The 17,654-nt window shown below is 32.9% G+C and overlaps 1 long non-coding RNA gene across 1 annotated transcript; it reads left to right on the top strand.

The window, feature by feature from the left end:
* The first annotated feature begins 8,584 nt into the window (after positions 1-8,584).
* Positions 8,585-16,168, top strand: LOC136043547 (uncharacterized). The gene is made up of 3 exons (XR_010621639.1): positions 8,585-9,441; positions 14,216-14,332; positions 15,948-16,168. It is a non-coding gene; the product is annotated as an uncharacterized LOC136043547 (long non-coding RNA).
* Positions 16,169-17,654: the final 1,486 nt, after the last annotated feature.

Below are 17,654 nucleotides of genomic sequence, written 5' to 3' on the forward strand. Positions count from 1 at the left end.
ATTTGACATTTTATAACAAAAAATTGTTATATTTGACATTTAACAAAAAATTACCAAAAAAAAGTCAAATAATCCCCCAAGCGTAAAACTAGCAAAAAAACATCAATAAATAAATGAAACCCAAAACAAACAGAAATTGTAATGGCTTCTGGTTTAACCCTGTCATGTCGAAAAAATAAACGTTCAAATGGTGATAAGTCCATTTATTAGACAGTGAAAAATGACACAAAAGTCTGGATATTTTGATCAAATATACAGTGATCGTAAACAGAAGAAATACTTAAGCATTAAAACTAAAACTAACATATTTACACAGAACAAAATAATTAAGTTTCGGTTCATTCCCTAAATTGGTTTGAGAGAGTTCAAAAACAGGATTCATCCAAAGTTTCGATTTGTACATTTTCTTCTCTAACATTACCTAAATGTAAACTGAATTTCCAATGAAGGTGGTAAAGTCCTCACCATCTTCTAATTGCAAAATAAATGTTGTACTTATAGTTATATCCTTGATCGGTAACATCTTCCCGTATATACGACATGTTTCGACATAATACCTTAAAAAAAAATTTCTAAGACCACACTGCCTATCTATGACGAACAAATAACCGTTCAATTGGGGATGAGTCTATTCATTAGACAGTGAAAACAGATAGAAAAGTCTGTATTTTTTTTAATCACATCTATGACGATGGCAATCGCTGTATATGCAATCGAAATATCCAGACTTTTGTCACATTGATGAACTCTATCCTCAATAGCACAGCAAGATTATTAAAAGGACACGGAATCAAATGGAGGAGTAAAACTCTCATAGACTTTATTATTGAAGTCTTTTATTAGACTTTATTATGATGATTTCAGCATCCCAGATGAATATGTCAGGAAAATGAAAGAAGTTTTGGAGGTTTTACGAAAAATGGAGTAGCTTTTGATAGATGTTTTCGGGGTAAATTGCCTACCGAGTTTTCTGGTCGAGCCAACTGACTTACTGTATCTCAAACAGTAAGATGTACCAAAAATGTGGCTCAGCTCTGCGTTCTAGGTTTATAATGAGAGAAAGGCGGAGGTGGCTAGGACAAGTTTTGCGGAGGAAGGATAACAGATTCTCAAAGTTTTTCCGTTCTGTCTACCGTCTACGGCTAAACAAAAAGTAGATCACCCCAAATTTGGGTGGAAGGATATCGTGAGAAAAAGATGTAAGTGAAACGGACGTTCTTGGGAAGTTATCATGAGGGAATCATTAATCGGGACGGGGGAGCGTGCGTAGCTGTATTAATATGAGGTGGGTTGGTGCTACCATAAGTTGCTAGTAGTAGTAGCAGTATGCGCCTTGTGCACTCTCTGTTTTGGGATCAGGGAAAGTCCATTAGACGGAGAGTGTGTAACCTCTATGGAATATTTACCTCTAGTGGTACAACAGTTAATCTCCGTTCTAATAATGTTTTAAGGGGTAATTCTGGCGAGTTAAGGGACAACTCTTTCATATGATTAACTTCAGCTCAATTTTGCTTAAATATATTTGCTCAACCCCCTCCATCCGAAACCTTCAAGAGACATAAAAAATAAGTATTATAAAGGCTGTAATTTAGTGTAGCAGTACCAAGTCGCTTGGCACATTTACACTCAGCGGTTATTACTATTCATACTATTCATATAATTTACTATTTACTATCTACTATTCGTATACTTATTATTCATATAAATGACGAACGGGACACTCAAAGAGAAATTACAGACTGGGACATGGGGAAACAAATAACGACCGGGACACAGGGAATATAAATGACGACCGGGAAACAGGGACACAACTACAACGGGGACGCCTGGGGACACAGGGGGGATATATAAATGACGACCTGGAACCAGGAAATTTTCGATATATATATATATATATATATATATATATATATATATATATATATATATATATATATATATATATATATATATATATATATATATATATATATATATATATATATATATATATATATATATATATATATATATATATATATATATATATATATATATATATATATATATATATATATATATATATATATATGTATATGGTGGTATACATATATATTTAATATTTAATATATTTAATATATATATTGGTGGGGGCCCTTTGCGCCCCCCAAGCCCCCCCGCACGCGCAAGTCGTTACGCGCCATATTAGTTACGCGCCAATGTAGTTGTGCCCCTGTGTCCCACCTGTGAATATAGATATATATATATATATATATATATATATATATATATATATATATATATATATATATATATATATATATATATATATATATATATATATATATATATATATATATATATATATATATATATATATACTAGCTGTTGGGGTGGCGCTTCGCGCCACCCCAACACCTAGTTGGTGGGGGCGCTTCGCGCCCCCCCCAAGCCCCCCCGCGCGCGTAAGTCGTTACGCGCCATAATAGTTACGCGCCATTGTAGTTGTGTCCCTATGTCCCACCTGTGAATATAGATATATATATATATATATATGGTTTTAACTACGTAAAACTTGCGAATATACAACATTCTTTGCTGTCCCATTGTCTTTGCATATAAATAGATTGTCAGGTTATCCCCCTGTTTCCCCCGGTGTCCCCGTTGTAGTTGTGTCCCTGTGTCCCGGTCGTCATTTATATTCCCTGTGTCCCGGGTCCCGGTCATCATTTGTATCCCGGTGTCCCGGTCTGTATATACATTCGTTTTTTAGTTTTGTTTTTCTCCTTTATTTTTTTCCTTTTTTTTTCTTTTTTAGCTTATTTAGATTTTTAGATTTTTTAGTTTTTTTTATTAGTTTTTAGTTTTTATTTCTTTTTAGTTTTTTTGTCCCGGTCGTCATTTATATCCCCCTGTTTCCCCCGGTGTCCCCGTTGTAGTTGTGTCCCTGTGTCCCGGTCGTTATTTATATTCCCTGTGTCCCGGTCGTCATTTGTATCCCGGTGTACCGGTCTGTATATACATTCGTTTTTTAGTTTTGTTTTTCTCCTTTATTTTTTTCCTTTTTTTTCTTTTTTAGTTTATTTAGATTTTTAGATTTTTTAGTTTTTTTATTAGTTTTTAGTTTTTTTTTCTTTTTAGTTTTTTTGTAGTTTTTACCTTCTTTTTAGTTTTGTTAATTTTTTTTTTTACTTGTGTCCTGGTCGTCATTTATACTCCCTGTGTCCCGGTGCTTTGTTGATTGCTAATCGAACATTCCTTTTGTCCTGGTCGCTTTCTCTTTGAGTGTCGTCATTTATTTTTTTCTTTTTTAGTTCTTTTAGTTTTTACCTTTTTTAGTTTTTTTTTAGTTTTTAGTTTTTTTAGTTTTTTACCTTTTTTTAGTTTTTTTAGTTTTTTAGCTTTTTTATTTTTTTTATTAGTTTTTAGTTTTTTTGTAGTTTTTGCCTTTTTTTTTAGTTTTTTGTCCTGGTCGCTTTCTCTTTGAGTGTCGTCATTTATTAGTTTTTTCCTTTTTTTTTTTAGTTTTTTATTGGTTTTTACCTTTATTTTAGCTTATTTTTCAGTTTTTTCCTTTTTTTTAGTTTTTTTTTATTTTTTATTTTTTTTTAGTTTTTTACCTTTTTTTAGTTTTTTTAGTTTTTTTAGTTTTTTAGCTTTTTTACTTTTTTTATTAGTTTTTAGTTTTTTTTGTAGTTTTTGCCTTTTTTTAGTTTTTTCAGTTTTTTTTTTAGTTTTTTATTGGTTTTTACCTTTATAGTTTTTTTAGTTTTTTAGCTTTTTTATTTTTTTTATTAGTTTTTAGTTTTTTTTGTAGTTTTTGCCTTTTTTTAGTTTTTTCAGTTTTGACGTCACCTAATCCAGTTTTTTCAGGTGACGTCACCTGACACATCCATCCACACATCCATCCACACATCCACAGACAGACAACTTATTTTTATATATATAGATATATATATATATATATATTTTTAACTACGTAAAACTTGCGAATGTACAACATTCTTGGCTGTCCCATTGTCTGTGCATATAAATAGATTGTCAGGTTTACCGACTCTTGAACATACAACATATAATTGTCCATGGGAAAAACAATCTGTATTCAGATCTATATCTCATTATTCTAATGATTGTCCTTGAGCTTTGTTGATGGTGATTGCTAATCGAACTTTCCCTGTGTCCCTGTCGTCATTTATATATCCCCCTGTGCCCCCGGCGTCCCCGTTGTTGTTGTTTCTCTGTGTCCCGGTCGTCATTTGTGTCACGGTGTCCCTGTCTGTAATTTCTCTTTGAGTGTCGCGGTCGTCATTTATATTCCCTGTGTCGCGGTGTCTCGGTCGTCATTTTTGTCTCGGTCGTCATTTGTGTTCCGGTGTCCCGGTCTGTAATTTTTCTTTGAGTGTCCTGGTCGTCATTTATATTCCCTGTGTCCCGGTCGTCATTTGTGTCCCGGTGCTTTGTTGATGGTGATTGCTAATCGAATATTCCTTGTGTCCCGGTCGTTTTCTCTTTGGTCGTCATTTATATTCCCTATGTCCTGATGTCCCGGTGTGTAATTTCGTCAATCAACAAACATGACGTCACTCGACACACAGACAACTTATTTATATATATATCTTCTATCTATCTTCTATATATATAAAAATAAGTTGTCTGTCTGTCTGTGGATGGATCAGGTGACGTCACCTGAAAAAACTGGATCAGGTGACGTCAAAACTGAAAAAACTAAAAAAAGGCAAAAAATACAAAAAAAACTAAAAACTAATAAAAAAAAATAAAAAAGCTAAAAAACTAAAAAAACTAAAAAAAGGCAAAAACTACAAAAAAAACTAAAAACTAATAAAAAAGCTAAAAAACTAAAAAAACTAAAAAAAGGCAAAAACTACAAAAAAACTAAAAACTAATAAAAAAAATAAAAAAGCTAAAAAACTAAAAAAACTAAAAAAACTAAAAAAAGGTAAAAAACTAAAAAAACTAAAAACTAAAAAAAACTAAAAAAAAGGAAAAAACTGAAAAATAAGCTAAAATAAAGGTAAAAACCAATAAAAAACTAAAAAAAAACTGAAAAAACTAAAAAAAGGCAAAAACTACAAAAAAAAACTAAAAACTAATAAAAAAAGTAAAAAAGCTAAAAAACTAAAAAAAACTAAAAAAACTAAAAAAAGGTAAAAAACTAAAAAAAATAAAAAATAAAAAAAAACGAAAAAAAAAGGAAAAAACTGAAAAATAAGCTAAAATAAAGGTAAAAACCAATAAAAAACTAAAAAGAAAAAAAGGAAAAAACTAAAAAAAATTTTCATCTAAAAAACTAAAAAAAACTAAAAAAGGTAAAAACTAAAAGAACTAAAAAAGAAAAAAATAAATGACGAAACTCAAAGAGAAAGCGACCAGGACAAAAGGAATGTTCCATTAGCAATCAACAAAGCACCGGGACACAGGGAGTATAAATGACGACCAGGACATAAGTAAAAAAAAAAACTATCTATATATATAAAAATAAGTTGTCTGTGGATCTGTGGATCGTGGATCAGGTGACGTCACCTGAAAAAACTGGATCAGGTGACGTCAAAACTGAAAAAACTAAAAAAAGGCAAAAACTACAAAAAAAAACTAAAAACTAATAAAAAAATAAAAAAGCTAAAAAACTAAAAAAACTAAAAAAAGGCAAAAACTACAAAAAAAACTAAAAACTAATAAAAAAACTAAAAAACTAAAAAAACTAAAAAAAAGGCAAAAACTACAAAAAAAACTGAAAACTAATAAAAAAAATAAAAAAGCTAAAAAACTAAAAAAACTAAAAAAAGGTTAAAAACTAAAAAAACTAAAAACTAAAAAAAACTAAAAAAAAGGAAAAAACTGAAAAATAAGCTAAAATAAAGGTAAAAACCAATAAAAAACTAAAAAAAAAACTGAAAAAACTAAAAAAAGGCAAAAACTACAAAAAAACTAAAAATAGTAATAAAAAAAGTAAAAAAGCTAAAAAACTAAATGACGACACTCAAAGAGAAAGCGACCAGGACAAAAGGAATGTTCGATTAGCAATCAACAAAGCACCGGGACACAGGGAGTATAAATGACGACCAGGACATAAGTAAAAAAAAAATTAACAAAACTAAAAAGAAGGTAAAAACTACAAAAAAACTAAAAAGAAAAAAAAACTAAAAACTAATAAAAAAACTAAAAAATCTAAAAATCTAAATAAACTAAAAAAGAAAAAAAAAGGAAAAAAAAAAGGAGAAAAACAAAACTAAAAAACGAATGTATATACAGACCGGTACACCGGGATACAAATGACGACCGGGACACAGGGAATATAAATGACGACCGGGACACAGGGACACAACTACAACGGGGACACTGGGGGAAACAGGGGGATATAAATGATGACCGGGACAAAAAAACTAAAAAGAAAAAAAAACTAAAAACTAATAAAAAAACTAAAAAATCTAAATAAGCTAAAAAAGAAAAAAAAGGAAAAAAATAAAGGAGAAAAACAAAACTAAAAAACGAATGTATATACAGACCGGGACACCGGGATACAAATGACGACCGGGACACAGGGAATATAAATGACGACCGGGACACAGGGACACAACTACAACGGGGACACCGGGGGAAACAGGGGGATGTAAATGACGACCGGGACACCGGGACAGGGAATGGTCGATTAGCAATCACCATCAACAAAGCTCAAGGGCAATCATTAGAATCATGAAGTATAGATCTGAATACAGATTATTTTCCCATGGACCATTATATGTTGCATGTTCAAGAGTCGGTAAACCTGACAATCTATTTATATGCAAAGACAATGGGACAGCAAAGAATGTTGTATATTCGCAAGTTTTACGTAGTTAAAACCATATATATATATATATATATATATATATATATATATATATATATATATATATATATATATATATATATATATATATATATATACATATATATATATATATATATATCTATCTATATTCACAGGTGGGACATAGGGACACAACTACAATGGCGCGTAACTATTATGGCGCGTAACGACTTACGCGCGCGGGGGGGCTTGGGGGGGGCGCGAAGCGCCCCCACCAACTAGGTGTTGGGGTGGCGCGAAGCGCCACCCCAACAGCTAGTCTATATATAAAAATAAGTTGTCTGTCTGTCTGTGGATCAGGTGACGTCATGTTTCTGTGTTGACTGACGTCATGAAATTAGTTGTCGTCATTTTTGCTTTGACGGTGACGTCATCTATATATATATAAAAATATCATTTTTGCTTTGACGGTGACGTCATTCAAGATATTTAAGACATATGTTCACGTAGAAATCTATTAATGTTTAAGTTTAAAATGACTGATGAACTTACAATGGCAAAAGCCGATGAAGATGCTCAAAGAGTCTATGCCAAAAAACTTGCTGCTGATAGAAAAAGTGAGAAAAGAAAGCGTGCCGAGGAATCAAAAGAACAGCAAGGAAACAGGCTTGAGGCTGATAGAGAAAGAAAGAACAGAAAGCGTGCCGAGGAATCAAAAGAACAGCAAGGAAACAGGCTTGAGGCTGATAGAGAAAGAAAGAACAGAAAGCGTGCCGAGGAATCAAAAGAACAGCAAGGAAACAGGCTTGAGGCTGATAGAGAAAGAAAGAACAGAAAGTGTGCCGAGGAACTACCAGAGCAACGCGGAAGCAGACTTGCTGCTAAAAGAGAAAGTGAAAAAAGAAGGCGTGCCGAGGAATTACAAGAACAGCAAGAAATCAGGCTTGCTGCTGATAGAGAAAGTAAGAAAAGAAAGCGTGCCGAGGAATCACAAGAACAGCAAGAAATCAGGCTTGCTGCTGATAGAGAAAGTAAGAAAAGAAAGTGTGCCGAGGAATCAGAGCAACCTGAAAGTTATCGCCTGGCATTCAGGTACAACCCAGTCGATGATTATAGCTTGAGTAGATGTGTTCAAATCGGGACAATGTCTAAAATTTGTCCCTATTGCAAGGCCTTGAAATTCAATGGTGAAACGATGGGAATGTGTTGCACCTCAGGAAAAGTTAAACTTCCTCTATTGGCTGCACCACCAGAGCCATTGAAGACTTTCCTTACTGGAACTACGTCAGAATCTAAGCGTTTTTTGTCATAAATCAGAAAATACAACTCATGTTTCCAAATGACGTCGTTTGGAGCCCAAATCGAAAATCCAGATCAATTTATGTCTACTTTCAAAGTAAAAGGGCAAATTTATCATAGAGCAGGGTCCCTTCTACCATTCTCAGGCGAGAATCATAAATTTTTACAATTGTACTTCATCAGTGATAGAAATTCTGAATTGAATGCACGTAGCGAAATTTCTCCCAACGTTGAAAGGACAATCGTTTCCCAATTGCAACATCTTTTCCACGAAAATAATAATTTAGTGCGAAACCAAACTTGCACCTTGATTATTCTGCATTGATCCTAAGATAAATCTGAAAATGATTTATTTATATATATATATATATATATATATATATATATATATATATATATATATATATATATATATATATATATATATATATATATATATATATATATATATATATATATATATATATATATATATATAGCTTGTATATACATATATAGAAGTATATTTACAAAAAGTGGGCACATTTGGTTATAATTTCCAATCGAACTTAAAAAAGGAAAAAAAATATATTGTGTTTAGGTCTTGTGGCTCCGTATAAGTTAATATACTTCAGTATACTCTTTACAATCCTGTTAGCCTAGCTTCATATATTGAACTATATTTGTTGTTCGGAATCAAAGCCTAGTCGTAATCAAGAATGTTTCGTTAACATAATAACACTGATTGACTTGTTCTTAATTAATTACTAGTAACGTTTAGAAAGAATATTTTCATGATGCTACAGTGATATTTATATTTTACTCTACAAGCTATCCAAAGAGACTCTGTGTAATCAAAAATGGGCGCAACTGTTTTTGGTATAATTTCATCCTTTTGCTTTTTTTATTTTCAACTTTTTTATACAGTAGTATCTTACCAAACACTATCCTATTAAACTTAAAACTAATTCCCTTTGTATGAGAGTAAAAATGTTTATGACAATAAGCCAGACTTCTTCACTTCGTTTTGAAGCTTTTGGAGAATTTTGGTTTTTGACTCATTAGCACAAGTTTTTAAATAAAAAAGTATATGAGATATAGCATATGTTTTGAAAAAATGTCTCAACTTCCTAACGGTAAAAGAAGGTAAATTCAAATAAATAGACATATTTTCAGACGTTCAAATCACTTAACGGTAAAACCGAGGCAACTTTAAAAAAAAAACTTAGGCACTGTAAACTGCTCTTTTCATGAACTTCTCGTTTCCGTTGGACCTCACTTTAACTGAAACTGGACCTACAACTTATTTCTGAAAATAAGAAATAAACCTTTGTTCCGAAGAAAGAAAAGGAATTCAAATGCAGTTATATCACAAGGTAAGGCCATTTTGCGGGTTTGTTTGTGGTCGTGGTAACCTTATTTTATAAAAACATCGCTTAATAACTATATAGACTTTAAACGCTTTTTTTGCTGAATGAATTCTGCCTTTCAAACCCTCGGTTTGCTAACCTTTTTAACTTGTTGTGTTTTCTAAAGTGTTGTATTAATACAGTTGTTGTTTCATATTTTCTTTTTTTTCTATTGAAATAGTGTAAATTTGTACCTGCTGTTATGACACCTTGCAAATGTGTCAGGAAATGCCGAAATATTAGTGACAATAGGTTTCTATTTTTGCTGTAGTATAACTTCGTCCCTTGATTCTTGTTTCTGCATTAAATAAAGTAAATGTGACTTTTTATTTCTGAAAAAGCTACCCTTCAAGTTGATAAAGATCATAAATAAAGCTGAAAATGATTGGTGGAAGTAGGAGTCAGTTACACTATCGTGAAGCATAGAGATGCCACAATTGAAGAGGACCCTGCTAATTTGGTGTTTTACTAACTTAACAATGCACGTACCAATGCTTTTCTCAGTGGCTCATAGGGTGTAATAAGGTACCCAGAGTTGATGAAAAATTTAGGGAAATAAGTTATTTGAAAGGGCTATGATTTGAAAGCTTCTTTTTGCTTTGGACATCGAGAATGAAAGATTTTTGTCCTGTCAAGGCTAAATATTTCTCCCTCATCCCCTCTCTCTCTACAGATTTCTCTCTCTCTCTATATATTTCTCGCTCTCTCTCTATATTTCTCTCTCTCTCTATATTTCTCTCTCTCTATATTTCTCTCTCTCTCTCTCTCTCTCTCTCTCTCTCTCTCTCTCTCTCTCTCTCTCTCTCTCTCTCTCTCTCTCTCTCTCTCTCTCTCTCTCTCTCCATTATCTATCCTTGCTCTCTCCTGTCCGTATCTCATGTAATATTTGAGACGTTCCTCTTAATTACCTGTGAAATCCTTTGATAATTGTTGCTGTTTCCTACACAGTATATTTACAAAAAGAAGGATTTTTAATAATATACTTACTTACTTTTGTTTTTATATCACATCCTAGAAATTTTACCATTCATCTAACAATGTAGTTTTTATTCGCTCTCGATTCATTCCGGCTTGAAATAACTTAATGAAAAGCAAAAAACGAGTAAAATATTCGGCTAGTGATAAAATAGGGCAAACTGCCAGTATTTTGGACTATCATTAGCTTAAAAAACATTAAAGAAGGTATTAAAATGACCTTAACCACCTGGTCAAAAAATGATCGGAAGAGCCAATCGTCTTACCAAGAGGAATAACATAACTGAATTTTGTTGGGCTCTGCCTGAGAGTGCTAATTCTCTGTTCATTTTAATATATTTGATGTTTTACATGTGAAATCGGCTGACACCTCAGTTTTTGTAGGATTTAAGTTATCTGAACTGAAATAATAACTGTGGCTTACTGAGTCAATTTTTCTGCTGGGCACTTAGTTTTAGACCTGTAGGAGCATAGTTTGTATTTACAGCATTGAATGTACCCCGTTAGGCTGAAGGCAATAAAATCGTACATTGTCTTATAAGGTAGAATTTTGATACAAATACAATATCATTAAAATAGAATTATTTCATTAGGTTCATTAGGGTCAGATAAATGGCCTAACTGGATATGGGCACTAATTTTCATAGCTATAGCTGTAACTGTGGTTGCTCTCTTTGCTGTTGGTTTTTACTGTCAGAAGAAACACAAAGGTAAGATTAATTCTTTGTTTGTTTGTTATTTTTGTGTGTTTTTGGCATAAGATAAAATATAGAAAAAAATATATACATAAAAAAGAAATATATGAAACATAATATATACTACTGCATGTCGACAAAACCACCCTTCAAAAAAAATTTCTGTAGAAATTTTACTTTATTTCTTTTTTTATTTTTTGTTTTTCTTTTTTTCCATAGGCTATAGAAAAAAAAAAACACAATTGAAAATTAACCAAATTAGAAAAGACTTCTTTTTTTTATAGCAGCTTCACAAAGAATAACCTCATAAATACGATATATTTTCAGAGGAATTGTATAAGGTTAGTTTAAGGTACCCATTTGATGTCAAACAAAAGGCTGTACGGAAATTGTGGTTCACTCCTTCTTTCTAGGGCTATAATGAAAGAGGTTAAAGCGGTTAGGCCAAGTCATGCGTATGAGGGGTGGAATATCTTCTGTTTTCACGGATAAATAAGCAAGGTTCATAGTATGGGAACAAACTCAATGCCAAGGATAAGTCTGGTATAGGCTGTAGTACCGGGTAACTGAGCATCGCTCGTTAAATTGATTGTATTAATGAATACTATGTCTTCTGTAACCCCCTACCCGCGGAAAATCCCGCCATAGAAATACACTTCCCCCATAACCTGATTCTCTTGAGACAATTTCTTTTTTTTTTATAGATTTAGCTGTGTTGACTTCCTTTTCTTTTTACTTAGTCAGTTTATGAATTGGTGCCCTGGAATTGTACAAAATAAAAACAAGCTTACTGAACTAAAGAATCTAGTCCAAAATAACAAATATTTAATTGGATATTTTTCTAAGATCATGCTCAAAATCAAATTGATCTGTTGTGATAATCTGCAAGGTTCCATGACCTGCAAGGTGGGTAATTAATTAAGCAATCACTACATCCATATCTGATATAAACAGGAGATCAAACAGAACGCAAAACTAACTGAGTATAGATATCAAGGAATTAGGTAGCTTTGGCCAGTTTAAGTCTGATTTATGTGTGGAGGTACTCGATGGGTATACTTTTGAAACAGAGTAACTAAAATAAATTTTCCATAGTTTATTCATTTGTAATATATATGTATTTTTTGTATGTTATTTTTTTGTCTTGGGGTCACGCAAGGTAATGCATTGTTGGTTTTTTTTTTTTTTTGTTGTTGATTTCGGTATATGGTCTCATTCTCCATATTCTTTCTTTATTTTCCTTGAACTTAGCACGGCCTCGCAAGCTTCGCTTATGTTATGCTAATGATTAAGAAATGTTTATTTCTAATAAAATTGTTCTACTGCTACGCTTCTACTACAAGGACATAACGTTTCAGAACAGTAATGACGTGGTTGATATTCACTCATTCTTGTCCAACTGTCAATCTTCAGGTAGCAGACGATTTAAGAAAGAAGTATTAAGGGAGCTGAGAGAAATAATTGAGTTTTTCCAACTCAATTCAGAGATTATAAGAACAAGCTGGCGATCATAGACAGACCAACGGAAGTTCAACCAACCCGAAAAGTGGCAAACATTAAGTAGTCATCAAAACATCTAGTATTTAGTTGTCAGTGGTGCTAAATTAAAAACGGCCTTAGGCATAAAAACAATGATAAGTTTGTAAAAAAAAAAAATTTTTATTCCAGGTTCTCGGTGCTGCTCTTCTGAGGAAGATAAGAACAGCGGAAGATGCCACAATTGAAGAGGACCCTGCTAATTTGGTGTTTTACTAACTTAACAATGCACGTACCAATGCTTTTCTCAGTGGCACATAGGGTGTAATAAGGTACCCAGAGTTGATGAAAAATTTAGGGAAATAAGTTATTTGAAAGGGCTATGATTTGAAAGCTTCTTTTTGCTTTGGACATCGAGAATGAAAGATTTTTGTCCTGTCAAGGCTAAATATTTCTCCCTCATCCCCTCTCTCTCTACAGATTTCTCTCTCTCTCTAAATATTTCTCGCTCTCTCTCTATATTTCTCTCTCTCTCTATATTTCTCTTTCTCTCTATATTTCTCTCTCTCTCTCTCTCTCTCTCTCTCTCTCTCTCTCTCTCTCTCTCTCTCTCTCTCTCTCTCTCTCTCTCTCTCTCTCTCTCTCTCTCTGTCCTTGACAGGACAAAAGATTTTTGTCCTGTCAAGGCTAAATATTTCTCCCTCATCCCCCCTCTCTCTACATATTTCTCTCTCTCTCTATATATTTCTCGCTCTCTCTCTATATTTCTCTCTCTCTCTATATTTCTCTCTCTCTCTCTCTCTCTCTCTCTCTCTCTCTCTCTCTCTCTCTCTCTCTCTCTCTCTCTCTCTCTCTCTCTCCATTATCTATCCTTCCTCTCTCCTGTCCGTATCTCATGTAATATTTGAGACGTTCCTCTTAATTACCTGTGAAATCCTTTGATAATTGTTCCTGTTTCCTACACAGTATATTTACAAAAAGAAGGATTTTTAATAATATACTTACTTACTTTTGTTTTTATATCACATCCTAGAAATTTTACCATTCATCTAACAATGTAGTTTTTATTCGCTCTCGATTCATTCCGGCTTGAAATGACTTAATGAAAAGCAATAAACCGAGAAAAACGAGTAAAATTTTCGGCCAGTGATAAAATAGGGCAAACTGCCAGTATTTTGGACTATCATTAGCTTAAAAAACATTAAAGAAGGTATTAAAATGACCTTAACCTCCTGGTCAAAAAGTGATCGGAAGAGCCAATCGTCTTAACAAGAGGAATAACATAACTGAATTTTGTTGGGCTCTGCCTGAGAGTGCTAATTCTCTGTTCATTTTAATATATTTGATGTTTTACATGTGAAATCGGCTGACACCTCAGTTTTTGTAGGATTTAAGTTATCTGAACTGAAATAATAACTGTTGCTTACTGAGGCAATTTTTCTGCTGGGCACTTAGTTTTAGACCTGTAGGAGCATAGTTTGTATTTACAGCATTGAATGTACCCCGTTAGGCTGAAGGCAATAAAATCGCACATTGTCTTATAAGTAGAAATTTGATACAAATACAATATCATTAAAATAGAATTATTTCATTAGGTTCATTTGGGTCAGATAACTCGCATATCTGGATATGGGCACTAATTGGCATAGCTATAGCTGTAACTGTGGTTGCTCTCTTTGCTGTTGGTTTTTACTGTCAGAAGAAACACAAAGGTAAGATTAATTCTTTGTTTGTTTGTTATTTTTGTGTGTTTTTGGCATAAGATAAAATATAGAAAAAAATATATACATAAAAAAGAAATATATGAAACATAATATATACTACTGCATGTCGACAAAACCACCCTTCAAAAAAAATTTCTGTAGAAATTTTACTTTATTTCTTTTTTTATTTTTTGTTTTTCTTTTTTTCCATAGGCTATAGAAAAAAAAAACACAATTGAAAATTAACCAAATTAGAAAAGACTTCTTTTTTTTATAGCAGCTTCACAAAGAATAACCTCATAAATACGATATATTTTCAGAGGAATTGTATAAGGTTAGTTTAAGGCACCCATTTGATGTCAAACAAAAGGCTGAACGGAAACTGTGGTTCACTCCTTCTTTCTAGGGCTATAATGAAAGAGGTTAAAGCGGTTAGGCCAAGTCATGCGTATGAGGGGTGGAATATCTTCTGTTTTCACGGATAAATAAGCAAGGTTCATAGTATGGGAACAAACCCAATGCCAAGGATAAGTCTGGTATAGGCTGTAGTACTGGGTAACTGAGCATCGCTCGTTAAATTGATTGTATTAATGAATACTATGTCTTCTGTAACCCCCTACCCGCGGAAAATCCCGCCATAGAAATACACTTCCCCCATAACCTGATTCTCTCGAGACAATTTCTTTTTTTTTATAGATTTAGCTGTGTTGACTTCCTTTTCTTTTTACTTAGTCAGTTTATGAATTGGTGCCCTGGAATTGTACAAAATAAAAACAAGCTTACTGAACTAAAGAATCTAGTCCAAAATAACAAATATTTAATTGGATATTTTTCTAAGATCATGCTCAAAATCAAATTGATCTGTTGTGATAATCTGCAAGGTTCCATGACCTGCAAGGTGGGTAATTAATTAAGCAATCACTATATCTATATCTGATATAAACAGGAGATCAAACAGAACGCAAAACTAACTGAGTATAGATATCAAGGAATTAGGTAGCTTTGGCCAGTTTAAGTCTGTTTTATGTGTGGAGGTACTCGATGGGTATACTTTTGAAACAGAGTAACTAAAATAAATTTTCCATAGTTTATTCATTTGTAATATATATGTATTTTTTGTATGTTATGTTTTTGTCTTGGGGTCACGCAAGGTAATGTATTGTTTGGTTTTTTTTACTGTTGTTGATTTCGGTATATGGTCTCATTTACCATATTCTTTCTTTATTTTCCTTGAACTTAGCACGGCCTCGCAAGCTTCGCTTATGTTAGTCTAATGATTAAGAAAAGTATATTTCTAATAAAATTGTTCTACTGCTACAGCTTCTACTACAAGGACATAACGTTTCAGAACAGTATGTCAATCCTCAGGTAGCAGACGATTTAAGAAAGAAGTATTAAGGGAGCTGAGAGAAATAATTGAGTTTTTCCAACTCAATTCAGAGATTATAAGAACAAGCTGGCGATCATAGACAGACCAACGGAAGTTCAACCAACCCGAAAAGCGGCAAACATTAAGTAGTCATCAAAACATCTAGTATTTAGTTGTCAGTGGTGCTAAATTAAACACGGCCTTAGGCATAAAAACAATGATAAGTTTGTAAAAAAAAAATTTTTTTTGTTCCAGGTTCTCGGTGCTGCTCTTCTGAGGAAGATGAACATATTTTTCATACCTAAGTTTCATACCTAGCTTTTGCTCTTTATAGTAGAACACAATTATTCACTGACTATGAACACGGGAACATTTGATCATCATTCCATTTTTTTATGTTCTTTTTTAACTTTGTATGATTATCTAGTTACTGCTCTTGTGGCATAGTTATCAATAAATAAACATGATTTTGCTTATCTGTGTAGTACTTTCATATTTTATCAAAAGATGGCCAGCCTTATCGGAATTTTTTTTTAACTTGTTAAAAACCTATTCAAAATCAAATATTTCTAATATCAAGTTTTAGCTAATGCTAATTTGAGCCAATATTTTTCATAGGATTGTCCGGAAAATTCTGATTGGCTCAAATTAGCGCTAGCTAAATCTAGAAATTAGTAAAATATCATTATAAATTGATCTTGAAGTAGTATATGGTTCGTGATTCAGAACTTAAACCGTTTCTATACTGCATTGAAGTCTTATTTACTTCTTTGTAAAACTGAATTATTGCGATAGACAAAACTTAATGCAGAAAACTCAACTTGAAACTTCAGTGGAGGCCCTGAAGTAAAGAGAAGAACCCCAACCTCGAAGAAGATGGTGTAGTATTTCGTTTTGGGTAAAGATACCCACACCATCTTTTGTCAAGACGAAGGCAATCTGAAAAGTAAAATCCTTAGTAAATGTTCTCATCAATCTTTCCAGTAGTAATTTTCCAGTGGCAGCTAAGGTAAACAATTCTAACTATCTTTTATTAGTAATCAGTACATCTACGAATTATTCTGAGTACCCAACTGACTGACCGTATCTAAAATAGTAATCTGTGTGAAAAATAGGGTTCAATCACGCTTTATAGCGCTATAATGAGAGAATGGTTGAGATGGTTTGGACACGTTTAGCGGATGAATGATGACAGATTGCCAAAGACCGTCCTTGTCGGCCAACCAGCTAGAGTCAGACGAAAAGCACATTGTCCCCGAAGGGAATGGAAGGTTGTAAACGAAGATTTAAGGGAAATGGGAAACTTTTGGGAGAAAAGAGGGCTTTGAATAGATTTGGGTGGAGGAAAAGATTGCGTAGCTGTGTTCGTCTCAGGTGGTTTAGTTCTACAGTAATAATTAGTAGCAGTAATCTAATGTCTAAAATCTATTGATCAGTGTTGTAACTAAAAAAAATTTCGGTGCTGGGTAGACTGTAGTTTTCTTTTTATTTTATTCTCAAAAAATGCAAAAAAGTAAGAAAAAGAAGGCTAAATCGACATATTAATTTAAAAGTGGATCTTTCAGTGAAAGGGTTTTGTTTTCTGCCAAAATGGGATGACAATCAGTAGGAACGCGGTATCTAGGGCTAAAAAAAGAAATCTAGTAGTCGGAAAAATATAATCAGAAATGAAGCACTACTAAATTAAGCAAGTAAGAAAACTAGCTTAGAGCTCAAACTAAGACTTACTGAGAACTCGCATTTTCATGTAGCAGATTTGAGAGCTTTCTCGATTGACATGATGCCCAACAAGCTATTACTGAAACTGCTCGGAAATGTGGGTAACATAAAATTTGTCACGTGGAATACTACCACTCATTAAGGTCATGCCCCTTTTCTTGGAATTCTGAAAATGTGATATGGGTTTTGTGGATTTTAAGTAAGCTCTGATGTTGTTTTAATAAGTATTTTTTCCCATTTTTT

This window comes from Artemia franciscana, unplaced genomic scaffold (genome assembly GCF_032884065.1).
Source record: "Artemia franciscana unplaced genomic scaffold, ASM3288406v1 Scaffold_712, whole genome shotgun sequence".
Taxonomy (NCBI): Eukaryota; Metazoa; Arthropoda; class Branchiopoda; order Anostraca; family Artemiidae; genus Artemia; species Artemia franciscana.